The sequence below is a fragment of the Schistocerca piceifrons genome, chromosome 1, assembly GCF_021461385.2.
Source record: "Schistocerca piceifrons isolate TAMUIC-IGC-003096 chromosome 1, iqSchPice1.1, whole genome shotgun sequence".
NCBI classification, from domain to species: domain Eukaryota; kingdom Metazoa; phylum Arthropoda; class Insecta; order Orthoptera; family Acrididae; genus Schistocerca; species Schistocerca piceifrons.
Window position 1 is genome coordinate 987,302,022 of NC_060138.1, and position 17,648 is coordinate 987,319,669.

The following is a 17,648-nucleotide window of genomic DNA, read 5'->3' on the forward strand; positions in this document are numbered from 1 at the left end:
GGAAGAAAATTCTGATAATGTGTGTGTGGAGAAAAGCGCTGTATATAAGATAGTCACAGACTGTGGGAAACGTATGAGATGTGGTGCTATAGAAGATTGGACTGATAAGATAAGAAATGAGGTCTCCTCAGAATCGGCGCTGGAAGGAGTATGTGGTAAGCACTGACAAGAAGAAGGACAGAACGATGGGACAGGTTTCAAGGCAACAGGAGTAGCGTTCATGGTACTGCAGGGGGCTGTAGGAAAAGACGGAGATTGGAATGCACCAACCAAATAATGGAGGACGTTAACTATTAAGTGCTACACTGAGATAAAAAGTTTGACACAAGATGCCGGGCCACGTTAGACCCACAGGAAGAAAGAAAAACGTCAGGATGTTGACAGGTGTTAGCGCCCAGTACCTGGCCACCTGATGAGCGTCAGTGTCTTTGCTTAAATTTCATAGCTCTCCATTGTGTCTCGTGAAATGAGTGCGTGTGACCTGGATAGCGACTTCTACCTCAGTAATTGCCTCGGCGCTATTCGAGAGGAAGGGACAATATACCGAAATCGTGCTTCATTTTCATTTCATGTTCACCTATCAACACGAACACTGCACTGCATTTCTCATATACTCATCACATTCACGTAGACGTCGCTGATGCACCCTTGACACACTGTGCCGAAGAAAAAATTTAATCTCTGCGTCAATATTCCCGTATCTTCCACTGGCACTGATGATTTATTTGTTTACTGTGGCAGGATTGGGGGTAAGGAAAATGGCGTGTATGAGAAACGCATAGAAGTGCGAGAAACGTTCAGTAAGTAATGCAACAGGAAGGTGTGTGCAAGGCTGGGTTCCTCGCCGCCTAAGAGAAAACCATAAAGAGTAACGAAGGATCATCTGTGCTGAATTGTTTGCAGGTTACAAGACAATTTTTTGTCGAACATCGGCACAGGCGATGGAACATGGGTTCATCACTTCGAACCAGAAACAAAACGATAATCCATGGAGTGGTGCTATACCACCTCTTCTCCGTAGAAAAAGTTCGAAGACGAACCCTCAACTGATAAAGTCGTGGCGACGGTCTTCTGTAAATGAACTGATGTTACGTGAAATAACTGAGAAATGAAAATATTAACTTTCTTTGATTTCTGACTTGAAATAATTAGCAATGATAGCAACATTAAAGTCTATTGTTGATGCTTTTATGTAACTTATTAAACAATTTCGGTATCAGTTTTAAAATAGCTGTGGCCCACAGTCCTCTTGGAAGCAGTTCTATTTCTCATCTATAAATTGATCTTGAAATTTAATACTATTTCCTTTCGGAAAAGCATATGTTAAATTATAATCGGACTTCATAATGTAAAAATGACTGCAGGGTCTATCGGCATTTAAAGACAAAAGATAGCTGCCCATGAAATGGCGATTAAAAATTACCTGGACCAAAAAAAGTTTCTTTATTTAATTATTCCACAATTACTAAACTTGTAAGAAAAGCAGTGATCTTTTAAACGAAATAAAAAATTAATTTAAGAACATATTTAAAGTAACTGACACACCCACTTACATTTGGTCATCAAAGCGACTAATCGATAGTTATGGCGGAAAAACAAACCATGTTGTCCGTGAACATAATACTTTTATGTGATTCCTACACATTTAATTATTCTCGGAGTCTGACTAAACATTCTCTAGCTAAGAATTAAAGGTGAACAACCAGCTAAATTACCATCAGATCAAAGCTAGAGCAATTCAGACTCTGGCGAGCTAACAAAGCGAGTGAGCAAAATAAGCAGACAGTGAGATCAAAAACTGAGATCGATGATCCGTGTATAATGGTTTATATAATCACTTGCGTCAATGATCTTTGTCCATTCAGAGATTACATTTATGGTTACAGATCTGGTATCTCTGATACAGTTCATATATCGCTACTGTGTTATACAGGGTGATTCAAAAAGAATACCACAACTTCAGGAATTTAAAACTCTGCAACGACAAAAGGCAGAGCTAAGCACTATCTGTCGGCGAATTAAGGGAGCTATAAAGTTTCATTTAGTTGTACATTTGTTCGCTTGAGGCGCTGCTGACTAGGCGTCAGCGTCAGTTGATGCTAAGATGCCGACCGCTCAACAGAAAGCTTTTTGTGTTATTGAGTACGGCAGAAGTGAATCGACGACAGTTGTTCAGCGTGCATTTCGAACGAAGTATGGTGTTAAACCTCCTGATAGGTGGTGTATTAAACGTTGATATAAACAGTTTACAGAGAATGGGTGTTTGTGCAAAGGGAAAAGTTCTGGACGGCCGAGAACGAGTGATGAAAATGTAGCACGCATCCAGCAAGCATTTGTTCGCAGCCCAGGAAAATCGACTCGCAGAGCTAGCAGAGAGCTGCAAATTCCACAATCAACTGTATGGAGAGTCCTACGAAAAAGGTTAGTTATGAAACCTTATCGTCTGAAATTGGCTCAAGCACTGTCTGCAGCTGATAAGATTAAAAGAATCGATTTCTGTGATTTTATCCTTGCTTAAATGGAAACAGATGAATCTTTCGTTTCAAAGATTGTGTTTAGTGATGAAGCAACTTTCCACACTAACGGGAAAGTCAACCGTCACAATGTCTGTATATGGGGCACTGAGAATCCGCGGGAAACAACTCAGTATGAACGTGACACGCTTAAGGTGAACGTTTCCTGTGCCATTTCAGCCAATAAAGTTTTTGGTCCCTTTTTCTTCGAAGGTGCTACTGTAACTGGACTACAGTATCTGGAGATGTTAGAGAATTGGCTGTTCCCTCAGCTCGGACAAGAAGCACAACAATTCATATTTCAGCAGGATGGAGCGCCACCACATTGGCACTTATCTGTCCGTAACTACCTGAACGTCAACTACCCGAGGCGATGGATCGGCCGCCAGGCAGCCCGTGACAGAGCACTTCATCACTGGCCACCAAGAAGCCCTGATCTTACCCCCTGCGATTTTTTCTTATGGGGGTATGTTAAGGATATGGTGTTTCGGCCACCTCTCCCAGCCACCATTGATGATTTGAAACGAGAAATAACAGCAGCTATCCAGACTGTTACGCCTGATATGCTACAGAGAGTGTGGAACGAGTTGGAGTATCGGGTTGATATTGCTCGAGTGTCTGGAGGGGGCCATATTGAACATCTCTGAACTTGTTTTTGAGTGAAAAAAAACCTTTTTAAATACTCTTTGTAATGATGTATAACAGAAGGTTATATTATGTTTCTTTCATTAAATACACATTTTTAAAGTTGTGGTATTCTTTTTGAATCACCCTGTATTTTTCGTTTGCGCACTTTGGAGTGTCTATTTCCACACGTTTAAATTAATAAAATTCAGAGGGAAATTTTGCAATATTCGACTCTGGCACCATAAAAGCCCCCTTGGATGTTCAGCTCACACTATAAGCTTATATCCGAGTTCAACGTTCAGCTACTGTTCACTTTACTTGTCATTAACAAAGGTCTTAGCTATGAGTGTCTGCCCCCGGTAGCTGAGTGGTCAGCGCGACAGAATGTCAATCCTAAGCGCCCGGATTTAATTCCCGGCTGGCTCGGAGATTTTCTCCGCTCAGGGACTGGGTGTTGTGTTGCCCCAATCATCATCATTTCATCCCCATCGACGCGCAAGTCGCCGAAGTGGCATCAAATCGAAAGACTTGCACCCGGCGAACGGTCTACCCGACGGGAGGCCCTAGTCACACGACATTTATTTTTATAGTTATGAGTCAAAATTTCTGATATCTGAGTCTTTCATCGTTACACTGATATTACATGTCATCCATTCAGTTAACTAAGGTCGGTACTTTGTATTTTAAGGTTTTCAGAAATTACTGCAACCAGTCGACTGGTTGCAGTAATTTCTGAAAACCTTTTCACACCACAGTCGCAGTGTTCCACATCCACAATGGATAAAAGTCTTACTTTGTATTTTGTTTAGGCACTTCATTATTTAAATTTTCATTCTCGTTGTGCGCGTTTGTCGCACGACTAATGCCTGTGTACTAACTTTGCGTCGGTTAAAAATCGTTCGTCCATCTCTTCAGGCGCGGTTCCGTGAAAAACGAGGCGAAAACCAGGGATGGAAGTACAGCCAGCCTCTTTCTTATATTCGTAAATGCATTCAACATTGATACAGCAAGATAAAATAAACATGACAATATGAAACATTACAAAAAAAATACAGAAATATTATCATAAAATATTACATGAACATGAATTTTTTTAGAATTTGAATAGATTTTTTTGCAACACATTTTAGACAGTCTGATTACATAAAAATTTGTTCAATTCCTTATGAGATTTTTGCTAAAAGTTTTTACTTTTCAATAATATTGTTGGCTGTACACTTTCTTTGCTTGTAGATACTGTTCGTTTCAAAGATGTTATGATTTCGTAGGTGGTTACACATTTTGGCTTGGTCTATTTCACATAACAAAACAGTTTTTTCAATACAACACGTAGAATAATTTTTGTCTGAAAAGCTGCTGAGTCGCCGCAATGGATTGAAGGAATAATGGCTAGCCAGCTAGGTTGTCGGTCGATGCCACGACCCTTCGGAACGGACAGGAACAAAACAAGACAGGTCAGGATGTCGTAGATGGCTAACAAAATACGGGATGGCCAGGCTGTGCTGTTCCGTATGCCAGGCATTTCTTGGGTTAGGTACATGGAATACAACTGTTTTATATTAGCATAGTAGTAAAGAGGTACGTTATGTCGGCGGAACAGATGTTTATTTGCACACATATATCACGTAACTGACATTCTACAGCGATACTCCAGAGTCTCGCGCGGAGCACTTTTGTCAGGCAAGGCCTTGACAACAGAGAAACAACGGTTAGTGGCTCACACTGTGTTCATTCGCGTCCTAGCATTTTGAATTGGACAAATCATCTACTCGTGATTAATATAGGAGTTTTTATGGAGGATGCTCCACTCGCTCTCGTAGTTCGACACATCGATTAAGGTAAGCGTAAATTTTTCATGCAAATTCAGAACTAGCTTGAAGTAGTGAAGCAAGGGTGAAGCTGGCGTAGTTTGCATTGTTCCCAAATTTATTCAAGATGGGGACCCTCCCCCAACTCCACCCCTACTCCCTGATGTAGATGTATTTACACAGCACTGATGACATCACCAGATGACGTTATGGGTTCCCCCTTCCCTACCCCCTGCCCTCCCCTACTTTCGGTCCCTTCCCCTCACTTGGAAATTGGCAGGAAAAAAGCTCTGTCTGTGCTAAGTTGTTGGTGTGGAAGGATATAGGGTAGTTTATTTTCTTTATTTTAGGTGTTATTGTGTGGGAAAATTTTCTTGTTCTACTTGATGTGACGAGCTAGACTGACCTAGTTGACACAGCCACCAGAGAGCACTTGGATTTGTGACGTCCTGCATTCCCACCCCCTTGACGATTCTGCACCACTCTTGATATCAAGTTAATTGACTAATTAATTAAATTGATCAATTTATCATCCCTTCCCCTTTTGGAAATCCCCAGGCCCCCCCCTCTTCCCCGCTATTGGTAGGAAATTAAAAACTCAGTGGGAAATTAAAGATTGTCGAGAAATCCTAATTCTCGTGGTACATTCGATCTTTCATGGTGAATTCAAATGCTCATTACACTGTATTGTGGTGGACATAATAATAACAGTAACAATAGTCATAGTAATAATAATAATATATTCATTATTACTATAAGTTCAATTTGCATATCACTGTTGTGGAAGGATGGAGGGTACACTCTTTGTTTCATATTCTTTGGAATACCAGTGCAATCTAACTATGATGACACAATCCGAGATGGTTGGCCCAGAATATTCGCGTAGCTTTTCTCCCTCCTACTAGGCGGCAAATTCGATAATCAGCGGAACATTCAAATCTTTTCCTCTGGCTGTGAAGCGTGGAAGTTGGGGAGAGGTAGTTGCCATTGATCAAGCATTAGAGAGTAGCCAGTCTCATCAATAGCTGCTGTATACCGAGAGGATACTTTCGCTGTTAGTCTAGCCAGTAGCCGTATGTGGGAAGAGTGGGTAATAATAAGACAGTAAACTATCACTGAAGTGCAGAGGAGTAGCCACCTGCTGATCTACAAGTGAATAGCTGTTGGAAGGGACATAAGGATGGGTAACAATATTAGGACAGCGACTCATTGTCCCAGTGCTGCTATAAATATGCACCCCTATATACAGAGTCCAGCAGCAACAGCATCGGGGAATGAGACATGCTTACACCTATTTACCAGTCGCAAGTCACATCCTAGCCAACAGAAACGTCGGAAGTACATTGTTTGATTTTTTTTTTTTTACACGTGTAATGCTCATTGTCTTACTTGAACATGGCATCTCAAGACGGAAAAAAAAGGCCAGTCACCTCCTGTCCAGTCCATCGCTATCTCCTGAGTGTACTGTGTACCTGAAGAACAGACCAGGTGAAACCTTTCTTTGTACCTCATGGTCACGACAGGCTAAGCCGAGGCTTCTGGTTGGTGACATTTCGTGACCGTGCCTGCTTGTATTGAAACTTATGCTGATTTTCTTGTATAGCAAGACGTTTTATATTTTTCTTTCTATTCTTATCCATTCGTTCACCTAAGTAGTTAACAGCAAACATTAAAACACGGTATTCCCGCAGCCATCAAGCCTAGGGAGCTAGTGAGAAAACATGAAGAACATGAATATTGTTGTAAAAATTCCTATCAGATGTTTCATCGATCTGTCTATCTTTCCTGTCCATGACAGCGAGAGTACGTGGATTTCTGTTTAGTTCATTAATAATGTGAAATACATTAAATTTCATTTACCAGTTCCCTATTTCACCTGATCTTTATTACCAGTATTTGTAATGCTTCTCAGGAGCAAGAAATTTAAGCAGAGGAAGCTGGACACCGCAACATTGTGGTCCCTATAAGAAGAGGAGGTAAATAACTTACAGGCACGAAGAGCTATCGTCTAATAATCCAATATTATATGTTACAAATTTCTCGTGTAAACGAAAAAAAGTCTGACTGTGTGGAGTGTACGTCGCTGTGCGTAAATTAGCTGAAACACGCACTCACGATCGAACTCACTACTGTTGCGCCCCGTGTGCAACGCCAGCAAATTTCCATCGTAATTATTATTCTTAAAATTATCAATGTCCGGATATGTGGTCTAGATGTACCTGTGGTACTTGACTTGAGTGTATCGACAAATGTCATATCACAGGATCTGTTTAACGAGCTGCAAAGACGATGTTATACACTATCTTCTTCGGTGCAGAATTGTCATATTCTGATTGCAGTGTGTGTGTGGGGGGGGGGGGGGGGGGAGGGCGCAGATCAAAAGGCTTTAAAATTCATTCTGCTGGCCGCGAACACTCGAAACAAGCAAGTGCGGCTTCGATGTAGAACTTCAACAGCAATTTCAGCTCAGACTTAGACTCCCTGGTTTAAAACATCCACTTCACCCAATCCGAGAAGGGAATGTTGTTGTCAATGCACCATTAATTGCTCACGCGATTCCTGCTTTTCATGCTCGTTACTTTCGAATACAAAAGTAATCGAATATACACGGGTTTCCACATCGTTAAAATATCGCTCTTAGGGTAAAATCCTATACAGCAGTATGACATAGGCTATAATTCATCTGAGTATTCTCTCATCCGGTAAGAAAGTCTGGTCACGTCAGCTTAACATATGTTACATCCTGGATCAGAGGACTAGAATATTAAACTCATTTGTGGTTCATGGCGTAGTATGACAGTACTGTCAGAATGTGATGGGATTTCGAGAGAATTAGCAGGGGTCTATGACTTGGCGCTGGTAGTATCTTACTCAGATGTATTCAATTCTGTATATCGAAGACTGAACGATTCGAGAGAAAATGGCAGGTAAGCGATACTTTGAGAAAAGGGGAGTTGAGAGATGAGCTCTTTACTGATTCTTCTAAGGGCTATGAGCAAACATATTACAGCCTCTCACACGCCTCTCACACGCGTCTCACAAAGTGACTGCAATGAGAAAATTAGGGGCTAGTACGAAGATTTCTACCGAAACTGTCAGCAGCAGAATTTCTGTCGTTTGTTTTCTCGATAAATAACAGAGAAGATTCTTCTGTGGAATTTATGTACCTATAAATGGATGGACTATATCTTAATAGATACTGAATTTACATCTACATCTGTATGCATACATCGCAAGCCATCGTAAGATGCAAGGCGAAGGGTTCCCTGTACCACTAATAGTAGTCATTTCCTTTTCTATTCCACTCACAAATAGAACGAGGGAAAAAAGGGCTATCTATATGCCTCCGTATAAGAGCTGATTTCTCGTATCTTATCTTCATGGTCCTTACGTGAAATGTGTGTTGGTGGCAATAGAAGCCTTCTGCAGTGAGCTTTAGATGTCGGATCTCAACAGTGATCCTCGAAAAGAATATCTCGTCCCCTCAAGAAATTCCAATTTGGATTACCTATCGAGTGTAATCCGACTGCAGGATGGAAAACATTACTCATATTGCAAAGGGACTCTCATGATCAATTTAATTAATTAGTCAGTTAATTTGATATCAGCGACGTGCCATCTGGTGGGTGGAAGCTAGGGCAAGAGTGCCGTAGATATGATTCGTGAGCTGCAACACTAATCAGGCATTTTTTCGTTGCAGTGAGGTCTTTTAAAGAAATTTCCATCTCCCAGCTATACAGGGAGAGATGGTCACCTTAAGAAAACCTACTATGTTACCGAGTTTATAAAGTAATACTTAGTATTAACCTGATATTTACAACTCGTCTGTGCTGCTATTTGGCCACCTTAAGAGAATTCTTAGGTGACGAGGCATTCGACTATCTTAAGAGAGTTTGAAGGTGATCAGGCATCCTGTGACAGAAGTAGAACATGCTGGTAGCATTATATCATGAGCAAAAATTAGTTTAATATTCTGGTCTTGTGATGCAGGCCGTAAGACATACAGGGTGTTACAAAAAGGTACTGCCAAACTTTCAGGAAACATTCCTCACACACAAAGAAAGAAAATATGTTATGTGGACATGTGTCCGCAAACGCTTACTTTCCATGTTAGAGCTCATTTTATTACTTCTCTTCAAATCAAATTAATCATGGAATGGAAACAACAGAACGTACCAGCGTGACTTCAAACACTTTGTTACAGGAAATGTTCAAAATGTCCTCCGTTAGCGAGGATACATGCACCCACCCTCCGTCGCATGGAATCCCTGATGCGCTGATGCAGTCCTGGAGAATGGCATATTGTATCACAGCAACAGAACGTACCAGCGTGACTTCAAACACTTTGTTACAGGAAATGTTCAAAATGTCCTCCGTTAGCGAGGATACATGCATCCACCCTCCGTCGCATGGAATCCCTGATGCGCTGATGCAGTCCTGGAGAATGGCATATTGTATCACAGCCGTCCACAATAAGAGCACGAAGAGTCTCTACATTTGGTACCGGGGTTGCGTAGACAAGAGCTTTCAAATGCCCCCATAAATGAAAGTGAAGAGGGTTGAGGTCAGGAGAGCGTGGAGGCCATGGAATTGATCCGCCTCTACCAATCCATCGGTCACCGAATCAGTTGTTGAGAAGCGTACGAACACTTCGACTGAAATATGCAGGAGCTCCATCGCGCATGAACCACATGTTGTGTCGTACTTGTAAAGGCACATGTTCTAGCAGCACAGGTAGAGTATCCCGTATGAAATCATGATAACGTGCTCCATTGAGCGAAACTAAAATGAGCTCTAACAGGGAACTTAAGCGTTTCCGGACACATGTCCACATAACATCTTTTCTTTATTTGTGTGTGAGGAATGTTTCCTGAAAGTTTGGCCGTACCTTTTTGTAACACCCTGTATTAAGCTGATATGACCAGGATTTTTTACCAGATGAGAGAACACTCAGATGAAATACAGCCTATGTCATACTGTTGCACAGGATTTTCACACTAAGAACGATACTTTAACGATGTGAAAACGCGTGTATACAACGCGTGTATGCTCGGATTTCTTTTGTTTTCGAAAATAACGAGATTAAAAGAGAGGAATCTACATTTCACAGGAGAAATTAAGGGCGTATGGACAACAACATCCCTGTCTCAGATTGGGTAAAGTGGATTTTTTTACAGTGGTGAGTCTAAGTCTGGCATGAATTTGCAGTTGAAACTCTACATCTAAGTCGCACTAGCTTGTCTCACAATGACCACGAACAGCGGTAGGCATGGTTATGAGGGGTCGACCGGCTAGAAGTCGCGGCTTAGCCTGTCGCAACCGACAGGCACAAAGAAAGTTTCTGGCTGGTCGGCTCTTCAGTTACATAGTACACTCCGTAGATGGTGCTGGCCTAGACTGAAGGTGAGTGATAATTATTTTTGTTTTGAAATGCTGTGTTCAAGTAAGATGATCAGCACTCTACTTGTAATAAATATCGTACGATGTAATCACCTTGGGGTTGAAGCTCTTTTTTCCGTGTTTGTTTTTTAACCCAAACATGTTTCACTGCAATTGCAGCATCTTCACACACTCACACACACACAGAATTAATTAATTTCAGGCATAGAAATTTCAAATCGTAATTTTGGCTTAAACAATTTATCTACTTTAAGGTGTAAGTGGTTGCAGATGACAAACTGTGGGACAAAACAGTCACTGTAGAAACACAACACATCAGAAAAACCACACCATATGGTAAAAAGGCATCAATTCATAATTTATGTGTTTTTTTCAAATATCTGTAATTACGATTTAAAAACTAATAGTTACGTGTATACAAACAGTAAAGAACATTCTTCATCTCTAACAGATGAGAAATAAAAGCCCACTGAAGATGCTGCAACTGCAGTGAAACATGTTTGGGTTAAAAAACAAAATAGTGTTTTGCTAAAGGCGGTCCCTATCCAAAAAACATACGTACCGTACAATGTATTTTGCACGTTTCTGTTGGCTAGGATGTAACTTGCAATTGGTAGATAGGTATAGGTGTTTTTCAGTCCCCAATGCTACTGCTCTGTATATAGGAGCAGGTATTTATAGCAGGCGCTGGGACAGTGTATCGCTGTCCTAATATTATTACTCATCCTAATGTCCCTTCTAGCTGCTCTTCACTTGTAAATTGGCATGAGGCTACTCCGCTGGACTTCAGTGATAGTTTTCTGTATTACCAATCCTTCACAAATAGGGCTATTGGCTAGACTAATAGAGAAAATATCCTCTCTGTATCCTGGAGCTGTTGATGACACTGATTAGAGCTATTCTCTAGTGCTCGAACAATAGCAGCTGCCCTTCCCAACCCCTATGCTTCACATCCAGAAAAAAAATTTGTATTTTTCCCACCGAGCAAAGTGGTGCAGTAGTTAGCGCTCTGGACTTGTATTTTGGAGGACGATGGTTAAAGCTCAGGTCCAGTCATCCTGATTTAGGTTTCATGATGTCTCTAAATATTTTCGGACAAATACTGGTATGGTTGCTTTCTAAAAGCGTGGCCGATTTCCTTACCCATTCTTCCCTAATCCGAGCTTGTGTTCCATCTCTAATGACTTCTTTGCCAAGAGGGACACTAATCTCCTCCTCCTCCTCCTCCTATTCAATGTATTTTCCTGCTGATTTTCGAATTTCCCGCCAGTAAAAGGACAAATATTTTGGGTTGGCAGTCCTGGATTGTCACATCATAGTTGCTGGCGTCACTATTCCAAAAATGATGAAATAAAGAAAGTACCCTACATCCTTCCACATCAGCGACATTCAAATTGAATTTTGTAAGTAAAGAATATATTATTATTATTATTATTATTAAGTCCTCTACAATACAACGCATTGTAATTAGCATTTGAATTTACTGCGAAAAATCGAATTTACTACAAACATTTGAATTTATAGCCAATTTTGAATTTTCCATACGTTTTTGAATTTCCAGTCAACAGAGGATGGGGAGGGGCCTCAGGGAATTTCCCTCAGGTGAGTGGATAATTAATTCACCAGTTTCATTAATTAGCTAATTAATTATATTAATAATGGTGCAGAATATATGGGAAGGTGGCGGGGGAGAGAACACTCATGATGTCACAACTTTGAACCCCCTTTGGTGGTGGTAGTCATCTAGGTCAGTCTGGCTGTGCACGTCAAGGAAAGCACACACAAGAAAATTTTCCAACAGGATAAAACCTAAAATAAAGAAAATAAACTACCCTATGTCCTTCCACACCAATAGCTCAGCTCAGATAGAGCTTTTTTCCTGCCAATTTCCAAGGGGAGAGGGGAGGGTAGTTGAGGGTGGGGTGGGGAAGTGGCCATGAGGAGGTGGGCTGGAGAGGGGAAGAACTCATGACGTAATCTGGTGTCTTCATAATTGCTACATTGCCACATCTACATCAGGTGGCAAGGGTGGAAGTCGTGGGAGGGTCTGCCATCTTGAATAAATTTGCCAAAAATGCAATCTGCGCCAGCTTTATTCTTACTCCACTACTGCTTTCCTATCAATCAGTGTTGGAATCCTGCTCGAGATGACCTCTGCTCCCATGTTCCTAATGGGTTTTTCTGCGTTGAGGCCGTTGTAAAGAGCAGTAAAGGTCCCAGAAGGCGGACAACAAAGAGTCTTGGACGGAGAATGCAGAGAAGTTGACGACGGTCCGGCGATAGGAGAGCAATACACCGGTGGACATTATGCAGGCCCTGTGAAAACTACAGGTATATGCGGCTCTATGCTCTCAGCAGAACACGGTAGGTGAGTTGTCTATAAGTGTAAGACTGCAAATTTCTCGACCCAATTATATCTGTAGCTTGTCTCGCATATATATAAAGCAGATAGGAATCTTAGATGGGTAGTAGGAAACAACACGCTAATGCACTCCTCTGAGGAACCGACTCGACGGAGCCAAAACACAATTCCTTTCTTTACCTGTAGGCCTCTGGGCATGAAATGAGGGAATTTCATTGGTCAGCCTAGTTTGACGTAAGAGTTTTGGAAAATTATTGAGAAGTGGAAGGACGCTGCAGCAGAATGAACACTTTTCATTGGATGATTGCTCGTGAGAGACTAGAGTGGCTCTCAAAGAAGGGGCGAATGTTACGAGGGAAGACAGGAGGAATTAAGGAGAGACACTTCGTCCGCTGCTAGTGAGAGAATCACTTCGAATTCTGCTAGCAGAATTCGGTTTGAGAAGTCGTCATTTCACTTTGCAGTTGCAACTGGAGCATGATGTCAAGTTCAGAGGCATCGTCCGACACAGTGGCCGCCGGCAGCAGCACTGGCAGACAACAAAACGACGCTCTTAAAAAGAATGTAAGATCTGCAATTGGCTTCAGCGTGTATGGGTTTCAAAGTTCTCAGTAAACGTTAATGATTAGCAGAAAGACTCTCTTACGGCAAGCATAATACTACGAACTCAAATTCTGCCAATCACTGTCGTCAGATCGCGGGAACGGACCAGTGGGCTAATAATACAGTAACCTACCTATCGGTTCCTTGTCTTAAATCGCCGCCAGCCTTAGTGACTTGGAACTGTTTCATGTAATCTTCCAGTGAATTCAATTTATTAAGTATGTTCGTGTTATACTTCAGTGGAACAACTGCACTTGTTTTGTGAGAGAATTTATAATAAACAAAGGAACTTACGGCAACTTTGATTTTCATTGCACACATATCTCGCCTGGATGCAAAATTAAATTACAGTGTCAATATTCCACCACCCTTTTGAAGCCTGTAGGGCTATAATTTGACGTTAATAAAAAAATCCTTGCATAACAAATGATTGTTTACTGCATTCATTTGGCATTACATACCGATTAGCTAAAGGCGTAAGGGTTGGGGTACCCGTGCCGGGATCATGACAGTGATCGGAGACTTTGTGATACACTCAGGAGTAAAACTTTCACTTTTAAATTTTCAGTAATATTTTTAAAAGATTTTGCCTGACGTAATGCTCATAGATCAAAGGAGAAGCAAAATTTTTGACAATTAAAATTAGACTGGTGTATAATCACATTTCTAGAGACATAGATACGCGTTAGTCATAGAACTTCTGCTGGTGCTAATTAAATAATCCATATATGTGATATTTCAGCCTTCTCTGCTTTGTGTGGATTTTGCTCCACATCCTATCATCTATCAGCGTTGGTACAGCTTCGAAATTATTTTGGATGGGTTTAATAATATTTTATGTACCTGTAAGTGAGGTGTTTTGAATAAGTGTACGAATGAGGACTGGGAGTCAGAATAGAGCAGTGAGGGAGTTATTTAAGTTAATGGAAATTTCGAATATGGAACAAGCTCAAGACAGGGTATGACCAGGTATGGGGGAGGAGCAGATAAGGTTTCCCATGGAACGGGTAGTTCAGAGCCCATCCGTGCTTCAAACTGAACAGACGGTGAATTTCGAGTCAGAGAATGCGATCGGAGATGACAGGGAGAACGAGAAAGTCGACGCCACGTTCGCTTCAAGACATGAGGGCGCGGTTAAAAGCACAAGAGATTACCGGATGGAAGAGGGCAGCAGGACGGTTTCACCACTGCAGACGCATTCTCAGTAGAAGAGATGCGCAAAGTAACTCAGAACTTGCTTTATTTCAATTTTTGGGAAAAAAATAAATAAAAAAAGTAAAATAAAATGGAACAGGAGAATGAGGCATCGAGAAACGAAATATTACGTGAACTGAAGGTAACTGGGAAAGAGATAAAAGAAAAATTGTGTATTTAGCGGGAAAATTTGAAAGATGTAAAAAGATTAGCGACGAAAGCAAAGGGTGAGGCAACGGAAGGCAAGAAAGTAGCACAATCAGCTAAACAGTTGGCAGAAGACATAGAGAAAGCATAGGAAGGAATAAATTATAACAACTTACAGTAATGGAAAACGAATTGTACAAAGTAAGCAGGAACAGAAAGAACAAAAAACATGCATGATACAAATAGGAAGAAGAGTGGAAACTATTGATGCTGGTATTGTGAAATTAGATGAAGTCACAGTGCTGTCAGAATCGCGCAATGAGAAATTAATCTCACGCAAAATACAGAAGAGACACGAGGATCCTGGAAATTCGTGTATATGTGCGACCAGGAAAAATGAGGAAAAATCAATCATTGCTCCAGTCGAGCACAGCACAGGAAAGAAGAATTAGTAACGAGAGTAGTTTTCCGTGAGTCGATGGCGCGACGTTCACGTTTGGAGACTGATGACGCCCCACGAAATAATTATACTCCAGTCATGAGGATGCATGCAGCGGATATGGACGAGTTTGTCGCAAGGAAAAGAAGAAGAGTGAGACAGCAACATACGGGGGCCCTGTAGCAGAATACAGATAAACACAAATAGCTGAGAAAACGTATGCTCGGGAGGAAGAAGCATTTGATTTTAAGCGGTTGCTTTCCGTACGGAAATTCCAAACGTATATGGAGAAAGAAAAACCTATTCATTCCATAGTGTGGATATTTCAATTGAGTTTATCATTACCACCATCATGGGCATCGCAACGCAAGCTAGACTTCCTGTGCGCACATTTAGAAAGAGCGCAGGCAGTCCGTATGAGTGCCGGCCGCGGTGGCCGTGCGGTTCTAGGCGCTCCAGTCCGGAGCCGCGCTGCTGCTACGGTCGCAGGTTCGAATCCTGCCTCGGGCATGGGTGTGTGTGATGTCCTTGGGTTAGTTAGGTTTAAGTAGTTCTAAGTTCTAGGGGACTGATGACCACAGCAGTTGAGTCCCATAGTGCTCAGAGCCCTTTAGTCCGTATGAGTGAAATTGCGGTATATTGGTCGAAGGAAACTCAAGAGCGCATCAAACAAGAAATTGCGATGCACAGAGACTTAGAGTCATCAGAACAGAGGAGTCCGCTGAAATTCTTTGACAAACTTTTACTCAAGAACCAGTACTTCGACACACCATATAGCGCGAGCGAAATCATACGATTTTGCTATATGAAATTACCTATCAGGTATCAGCAAGTTTGGTCGGCAGGTGTGCATTCAAAAACATATTACGAGAGTTAAAGTTTGTTTTTAACGAGAATTAAGCTAAGAAAAGAAGGACAATTCTAATAATTTTCGTGGACCGCCGCGATGGAACAGTAACAGAAGTAACAACAGGAACAGACACCAGACATGGGTGGGCAGTTCCAAATGTTCCCACCAAACAGAAGCTCAGGAAAATATTTCCAACTGACCACTCGCCATCAGTTTATAGCAAAGTGGCCACAGCCTAATGAAAGGCAAGCGGAAACCACGGGGATTAGGCCACCAGATGCTCGCGACAGAGGTCACGCGGCAAATTAGAATCAACAATGACAAATGTCAGAAGCGGGATCGATCATTATAACACCCGTAGAACAACTCGGAGGAGACCAGGACGATTTGTAGATTCTGTAAATACGTCAGAAAATTATGGGAGAGATCCACAGTATGAAGACGAGGACCGTAATGAAGAGTGACGAGTTGTAAATAATGATGGTGATAAGAGTACAAGCTTTTATCCTCAAATGTCTCTATGTGAGCCGTTCCATTGATCTTGAAAAACAATCTTCGTTTTCGGTACAATTATTAACGACTCAAATATTCGGTACGACTATGTCTGGAGAGAAAGATGGGAGACAGAGTGCGTGATATTACAGCAGCATTTCTCAGCTGCACTTCAACGCCAAAGGAGACGGTCTTTTTCAGTTTCAACTTCATAACTATATTCTGTATGTATCTGTAAAATCGATTATATGCATTGAAGCCATATCTTTCCTGCCCCATTGCTGTCTGTAGTGTAAATGCATGGTCTGTCTGTAGCTGGCACTTCGGATTTTTTTAGTTGCCAGGAGATTTCCTTGAATGATAGGGGCAGTTTAGCCGGCCTTTGTGCAGAGCTTTGAATACGGCTACGTTGGGTCAGAGAGGTACTAGTGGTCACTATTCAGCATCCATTGTAAGGCTGGTACAGGTAGAAACCGCTTACGCTCTCTGAGCCCCTCCGGGTTACTGTGTAGACCCCAGCGACTGGGCAGGTTAGTTTTGCTCATCCATGGGACGCAGGTGAGTGACGGTACTCTGAGTAGTATCTCTAGTTGGTAAGTTGAAATGTATTTCCGGTAGTCACTCTTGTGTGTGGGTGTGGTATTGATAATGAGGCAGCACCGAAATGGTGTTAATTTCATTAGTATTCAGTTTATTCTATGAAATCTTTTGTGTAACTGCAACTTGGCGTGGACGAGATGTGCCACCACGTAATGTACAGTTTTAGTTAGTTTTGTGTATCATGTATAAATGTGTCGTGTATGAGGGGGGGAATTCGGAAACCAATGCAGAAGAGATGGGAAAGCAGTAAACTGCGACCAAAGAGGTGAACCCACAGGAACATCAAGCGAGCATACGATGAAAAAGGATGCGATAAACAGTGTAAACTTACTTAAGTACGAAGACATGTCGGAGATCCTGTTGGAAGGTAAGTTTTGTGTGGTTAGGAGCTATACTCAGTGACTAAGATAAGAATATGGTAGGTAGAACTGAGGGATGGAATAGAAATTTACGTGTCAGTGACATGAACTGAAGTGTAACTTTATCATTGTGCATAAGAGAACAAGAAGTGCTAATGCGTTTTAAGGAAGAAGCTATTAGGGCACAAGTCCCAGCGTGTTGTCTAAGATAGCTCGTGGAACCAGAAACGAAGGCAGAACCGAACGAAGAATTT